Raw genomic sequence first — 7153 nt, 5'->3', positions numbered from 1 at the left:
AACATTCGCAACCTTTACTTTTCGAGAAGTGTTTGTGACGAGGGATTGACTGAGTCAGATGTTGTTGTAAGTCGCATGGTATTTTCAACATCTGCATTGGAAGGGCTAACTGTTTATTCCCATTTTTCTGAGAATAACTTACGAGCTTGGTTGTCACACACATGCAATTCATTGAAGCACTTGGAATTTTGACTAGATAATCTTGTAGTAAAAGGTCTTGTACCTAATTTTCCCACTAAGCTTATTACATTTGTTCCTTGCCTCATCTTGAAAGCCTCAAATTATAGGGTGTTCATCTATCACAAGCACCAAATTGGATCCCTTTCATGAGCCTTCATACATTGGAAGTTTTTGGGATTCGTACACGTGATTTTTCTTTACCCAACATCATTCATGCATGTCTGATGCGAAAGTGTTTTGCTTTGCTAGGTTGTGATGGTGTCAAAGTCGTGATCATTGATTTGCAGCTTCTAGAGCAGTGCAGATTGGATTTTTATGGTATAGGTGATTGCTTTGTCAACATAACTGCTCGCAAACTTCAATCCTTTGACATACAAGGAGCTACTTGGATTCGTATAAAGTGAATTCACTCCCTAAGGAAGCTTTCAATAACAAACAATGCAGGTTTACAGATTATGTTTTAAGATGCTCTTACATATTTGCCTTCGGTTCTTCTGTTTCATTTCGTTTTCTTTTAAATGCATATTTTTATTTTTATTTCTTACTTATTTTGTTTTTGTAATATTTCAAATTGTTTTATTTCCCACGCAAAGTAAATAAGGTTGAAGTATTTACAATATTTATCCATTCGAGGAGTGCAGTGGTGTTGGGATTCTATAAACAATTTTGCAATTTGCAACTGATGTGAAGCATTTGGTAATGAAAATTGAGCTTAGCGGAGATGCAGAAAGACCACAGCCCTTTCCCGAGATGGACTTTGTTGATTTCAATAAAAATAGGAGTATAGATTTAGATTAAATACCAATTAGGGATATGTAGTTAGTAGCAAGATTTGTAACTATTATGGATATCAAATAGAGAAGATCCATACGCCATAACACCCAAAACTACTTAAAACAAATGATGAAACATATTTCTAGTAGGCCAAAACGATCCCAAAAAAGTTATAAATCCATAAATTTTATAAAATGTCTCGCATAAATCAAGGACATAATTCATGAAATTATACAACAATTCATTTTCAATAAAACAACCAATCATTCCAAAACCTGCCATTGCTAGGTTTATGATCAAGAAATAATAAAAGCAGTGGAGAGATCATATGCAATAAGGATAGCATCTGTGATACACTTGTTGCGATTATAGGCAAAAATAATATCTCCTCCAAATATGTTGTTATCCAATATTTTCCAAATAGCGGTGATTCTGCCTCCAACATAAATCCATCCAATGGTGATCAAATTTACAAAGGTGCTCTCTTTATAACTTTCTAGAATATAGAAACTAAAAATGAAACCTAAACATCGTTTCCTGATATCGAAGCTTTATATCAAAGAGAAGGCAAAATGACACATTAGAAGTGCCAACATGTATAACTTATATACATTACCATATCCATCTCAAACTCAAATGTGACAATCAAATCGATAATTATAAGAGCACATTAACTCTACTTCACCAATAAAAGTAAATAAATTGCAACTAAAGTTTGATTCTTAAATAATTTCCAATTTGAGATTTACATAATAGAGCACATCAGTTGTATTTCTCCAAAATAGGGTAGGCACCTTAATCTCTGATGCCCCAAGTACAAAAATCATAACTCTTTAAACCATAGGATTGTGTTGCTTCCAAGACCTCACATAAGAGGTAAGCCAAAAGCATCAAGCATCGAAACACTGAATTTACTTACTCAATTGTGACAACTTGATTCCTAAGCTTGAACCTCATAACCTACTCAAAGAATTTGTCTACATAGTATAGTTTCTTGGCAATTCTTCATTTGGGAAATTTGTTTAATCAATTCTTTTAGTTTTGGGTTTTATTTGAGTAAGGACATTAATGTCACAATTTTATGTTCAACATTCAAAGGTGACCTCACTGCAATCAAAATATTTTCCAGGCAAGTTATGGTGAACAAGGAGTCCAACTCCAAGATAAAAAATACAACTTTAGAAGAAAAAATTAATACAAATTGAGCTTTCCATTTTTCCAACAAAAACACTAACCAAAAAATAAAATGCAAAGATAGCAACCAACATCCCAAACAATATGTTATAATTAGAGATGAACAATCTTACTTGTGCCAAGTTGTTTCTTTGTGACAACGCAACAAACATGGGACCATGTACTTCAAAATTGGTTAATCTTGGATGGCTATTGAAAAAATCAACAAATTCCATCTCAGGAAAGCACTGTAGTATTTTTGCATCTCCGTTAAACTCAATTTTCATTACCAAATGTTTCACATTAGTTGCATATTACAAAACTGTGTTTATAACATCCCAACACCACTGCACTCCTCGAATGGATAGATACTCTAAATACTTCATCCTTATTTACTTTTCCTCAGAAATAAAACAATTCGAAATATTACAAAAACAAAATAAGTGAGAAATCAGAATAAAATTATGCATTTAAAAGAAAACGAAATGAAATAGAGGAACCAAAAGCAAATATGTAAGAGCATCTTAAAACATAATCTATAAACCTGCATTGTTGGATATTGAAAGCCACCTTAGGAGTGAATTCCCTTTATACGAATCCAAGCAGCTCCTTGTACTTCAAATGATTGAAGTTTGGGAGTAGTTATGTTGACAGAGTAATCACCTATACCATAAAAATCCAATTTTCACTGCTCTAGAAGTTGCAAATCAATGATCACCACTTTGACACCATCACAGCCTAGCAAAGCCAAACACTTTAGCATCGGACACACATGAATGACATTGGATAAATAAAAATCACGTGTACGAATACCAACAACTTCCAATATATGAAAGCTCATGAAAGGGCTCCAATTTGGTGCTTATGATAGATGAACACCCCATAACTTGAGGATTTCAAGATGAGGCAAGGAACAAATGTAATCAAGCTTAATGGGAAAATTAGGTACAAGACCTTTTACTACAAGATTATCTAGTCAAAGTTCCAAGTGCTTCGATGAATTGCATGTGTGTGACAACCAAGCTCGTAAGTTATTCTCAAAAAAATGGGAATAAACAATTAGCCCTTCCAATGTAGATGTTGAAAATACCGTGCGACTTACAACAACATCTGACTCAGTCAATCCCTCGTCACAAACACTTCTCAAAAAATAAAGGCTGTGAATGTTTCTCATTGCTTCTCTCCATTTTTTACTAACACAACAACACATGGCCACATCTCTGGCATTCTTAACAAATGAGAGAATGTGTTGCACTACTTCATCAAGGAAACACATCCATAATCCCCCTCAAAGAATCATCATCGATATCCATGGTGTCAACCATTGCAAAGGTTGTTTTTTTCTCTCAAACACCTATAAGGAATCTGACTATAACCCAGCAATGTCAACCTCCTAAAAACCAGTCCTTGGATATATATATTTTATTGCTCTCTCCTCCTTCAATCATATATATGAAGAATTTCAATAGGAAACCTAAATGAAATCTCAAAAGCCCAAAAGCCATAGATTGTAGCTCTAAGAATAATTAAATCAAAAACTCCATAGAATACATTAAGACTCAGATCGTCAGCGTACGAGGAAAGTTCAACAAATTCGATGAACCTTTTTGAGTGAATACCTGATTTCAGCAACGAAAATACTTAAAATTAGAAACCCTTTAAATTTGTCCTGAAATTTCTTCCACTCTTTTAAGCTTGGCTATTAGAGCTAGGGTTCAGACAACCTTAAAATGACAAACAAAATTAACCCTTAAATGCAAAACAATACAGGATGTGTCTATGATGACACATATCCAAAACCCATAAATTACTTAAGAAGAAATAATACCAATTAATAAACGACATAACACCCATCAAAATTGAAGCCTGAAACCAATGAAAAGAAACCTAGATCAGTTAATGCAAAGGAAAAACAACTGATGCAGAGGATTTTCACACTGCAATACATGCACTGACTTGGGATTTCGCCCATAAACATATTTGAGTATTTTAAAAAAATAATGCAATGACGAGATTCAACAAAAAAGTTTTTAGAAAACGAATAGATGCAATGGAACCCTACTTACCGAGAAGATATTGAAACAATGAAGGAGCCATGGTGGGTCTTCCAATAATATTTGTGTGGGCCATCTCTCCTCTTACATTTTTCTTTTGCATGTGCCTACGATGATTTTAAAAACATTTGTTTTGTGCCCTCCTAGTGGATGGGCACGTCTAAATATAGAGACTCGAAATTCAAACTTGATTAAATTTGAAAGACAATGACGCGATCAATTCTATTGGATACTTACAGTTCAAGCTCTGCATAGGGAGGTCAATGAGTTTTGGAGAAGCAGGGAGGTAGGGAAGCCGAGGAGCTCTGGCGCGATGGGAGGTTAAGGAGTTTTGGTGCGACGCGATTTTGTGTCTAGTTTGGAATTCAAGTCGCCCACCCACCACCTTCATTTCATTAACAAGCAGAGTAGGGGGTGCTTGGCTGGACGGAGGATGTGACCGATCGAATTCGAAAGATTTTGATTCTAACGGATTTTGATAGCCAAATCAGAAACATAGCGCGTCAGAGGGTTTGGAGGAATGTTCGCGAGAGCCGAAAGATTTTTCGGGGGGGGGACAAAATCCGGGCAATTCCTCAGCCTCGCTAGACTACTCCAATATATGTCAATTTTAAGATTTAGACAAGTACAAAATCCAAGGGTTGACATATACTCCTCCAATGCATTAATAGAGCTATAGCTCAAGAAATATTAGGTCCCTAAAAATTGTGCCACATCTGAAATCTATCCACTCAATGCTTTAATTGCATCATCCTCCAGCCAGGACAGTGGCGGCTGGTTGTCAAACCTCGGGAATGATCGATTCACAAAGATGCAAATCGGCATAACCGGGAAAAGGAGATGTCGAAAAATCAATAGATTCTTCGTTGTGGTATGTATGATGGCAGAGCTTATTTACCAGTCTATAAGATATTTAATGCAGTTGGGTTGTATATGCCCACCGTTAGATTTATAAGGGTTCAAATCTAACAACGAGCATATACAACTCGATCGCATTAAATATCCTATGGACTGGGAAATATTGCATACCATATATGACCATCTAGAGTAATGTCACATCCGTCTCCAAAAAGTCGAACATAAAAACTATGCCAAGCAAAACAAATGGAACAATCGTAGACAAGGCTTCACATCAACTATGCATCACAATCATGAATGCTTGCTCAACAAGTTTTCTCTAATTAACGGAAATTTGCACAGAAAGATAAAAGTTTCCCGACATCAAACTATCACTCAAATATAGAAATACACTGAGAAAGACGAGAAAGTAAACCATATAAAAATGTCTAAATTCCATAAAAATTATTTAAGTATACTCTTTACCATGAAATTGTGAACATAATCAACATTATAAACTTATATTATTGAATGTAATAATATTATAATTTAATTTAAATGTTTAAAATTTTTTTTTTTTTTTAATCAGATTAAAAATTATCAAATTTATATAGTTTTCAGAGAGTTTAAGATAAAAAATTTATCTATATAAAATAAGTTTTATATAAATACTCAATATTTAAAATTTAAAATTTATTTATATATTTTAATAAACTAAAATAACAATAGCATCAAAAATTTATTAAAAAATTCTATATTATTACCCACTAATTCTATTCTCCATACAATCATAGTATTTTTATGCATAAAGTTTTTAATCATAAGATCGCATTTGGACGAAAATATGAGGAAATTCATTGAACCAGAATGAAGTATGTTTAGTCACAATGTCAGAGAGAGCGTTCATCCGAAGACTCAGTTTATGCATACGAATTGAACACGTAATAGATAAATTCGTTGTAAAAATATCCAAAAATAAAAAAAGAAATTGAAAATTGTCATTTCTTCATTTTAGTATTAAAGGCAAAGCTGTCCGGTCGTTAAATTTTGCAGAGCACATACATACAGCCGGACATCTTCACGTGTTCACTGCTGACGTGTTAAGAAAAACAAAACCCTGGGAAAGCGTGTAAACGACGCCAAATGTCAACACTCTTAGCTGGTAATGTGTACTTTAAACTAAAAGTAAGGTATCTATTTTTTTAAAATCTATTATAATTTAATTGAGTTGTGTTGTTAAATTTTAATTATTATCTTATTTTTAAGGTGATGGGGTAAGTTAGATATTAAATTGGTTTATGAGACTTTATTGTTTGTGGGACAAGGGATCTATTTTAGTTTATGAAATCTCGTTGTTTGTGGGACAAGGGATCTACTTTGGTTTATGAAACCTCATTGTTTGTGGGACAAGGGATCCACTTTTGCACAAAGTTTTCACTGCTAATACTACCAAGACATACATACTCTAGCCTCCTGGTTTTGAACTTGTGCGTGTTAGGAGGAAACACATGCTCTTTACCATTAAGCCCACTCAAGTAGAGATAGGACAATTTTTATTAACTACTATCAATTAATTCCTAACTGCTAAATACTTTTTGGTCTCAACTTATTTCATTACTTTAGAAAAGACAAACTCTTAACCAAGCAACAATGAGTTGGAATATTTTATTTCCCTATCTATTATTTTATGTCTTGTATATATTATAGATGTGATATACAAGAGATGCAATTTTAATGTTTTATGTTTTCATTTTTTTTATGAAATTGTAATTTTTAATTATTAAAATTGTGTTTTCAAATATAAAAATAAATTTATAGATTTGAAAAATCTTGGAAATGCTTTAAATTACAAAACTCAAGCTTATAATTTTAACAAACTTACCATTCTAACAAATATGTGAAGATTTTTCTATAAAAATTAACCCACATATATATATATATATATATGACAATAATCATAACCAATTAAAACAACCACTTTAAAAACCTTTAATTAGCATGTAAATTACTCAACTATTTAAGTTAACCAATTGAAATATCTAATTTTATGACTCATTCACACAATAATAATTAATTTTATAGAATAAAATACAATATGTTTTCCTTAATAGTTTTAATTTCCAATTCTATAACGC

General features: G+C 32.9%; 1 pseudogene; it reads right to left on the bottom strand.

Moving 5' to 3' along the window:
• Positions 1-1869: 1869 nt before the first annotated feature.
• Positions 1870-3452, bottom strand: LOC149266006 (F-box protein At1g10780-like; annotated as a pseudogene).
• Between the last annotated feature and the right edge of the window lie 3701 nt (positions 3453-7153).

The sequence above is a fragment of the Pinus tabuliformis genome, chromosome 6 (assembly GCF_031772625.1).
Source record: "Pinus tabuliformis cultivar Carrire ecotype Pingquan chromosome 6, CPIR1, whole genome shotgun sequence".
Taxonomy (NCBI): Eukaryota; Viridiplantae; Streptophyta; class Pinopsida; order Pinales; family Pinaceae; genus Pinus; species Pinus tabuliformis.
This window is presented reverse-complemented; position numbering and strand designations above follow the sequence as displayed.